The sequence below is a fragment of the Nanorana parkeri genome, unplaced genomic scaffold (assembly GCF_000935625.1).
Source record: "Nanorana parkeri isolate BGI_ZX_2015 unplaced genomic scaffold, ASM93562v1 scaffold2654, whole genome shotgun sequence".
In the NCBI taxonomy this organism is placed as follows: Eukaryota; Metazoa; Chordata; class Amphibia; order Anura; family Dicroglossidae; genus Nanorana; species Nanorana parkeri.
In genome coordinates, this window is record NW_017308922.1 from 31,038 (window position 1) to 31,655 (window position 618).

General features: G+C 51.5%; 1 protein-coding gene across 2 annotated transcripts in view; it reads right to left on the reverse strand.

Moving 5' to 3' along the window:
* LOC108802082 (voltage-gated potassium channel subunit beta-3) overlaps positions 1-618 on the reverse strand; it is a 52,088-nt gene that overhangs the window by 15,356 nt on the left and 36,114 nt on the right. The gene's annotated exons all lie outside the window — the stretch shown is intronic.

Below are 618 nucleotides of genomic sequence, written 5' to 3' on the forward strand. Positions count from 1 at the left end.
GTACTGAGTCTTCGTCTTGATTGAGCGGTGTGGGATGACGTAACGCCCATGCATGCGCACAAGAGTTGATCCAAGATCGCACACTTGCCTGCGCATGCAAATGCCTGTCGCCTGGCTGGCTGTCTCTGCCTTCAATGACCTTGAACAAGCATGCAGATCGGGAAAGCCAAAGCGAAGCCAGAACGCCTAATCTGCATTCTTGTTCTTGAGCTGTCATTGCACCAAAAAGTAGAACTGATGCTGCCAGATGAGCATGACAGCCAGAGAAATAGTATTTTCAGAGTGAGACATCAGTGGTGGAGCCTTGAGAGTATTCGTTACAAAACTGAGGAGTCGAAGTCTGAAACCACATAGACAGTGCATTGCTTTGGAGCATGCATGGAGAAAGAGGGGCTTAAAGGCACAATCATTGTGCTGCACTACTAGACAGGAAGTGGAGCATACGTAACAGGCAGATATGGCTGCCCCCATGTACATATTTGATGAGACTGTTTGCATTAAAGCTCTTAGCAACCTGGGACGCTAAAGGGGGCGGCAGGCACACTGCAAACGTTGTGCCATGCTGCTCCTCCTGCCCCCCCCCCCCCCTTTGCCCCACACACAACCCCCCCGGGCACA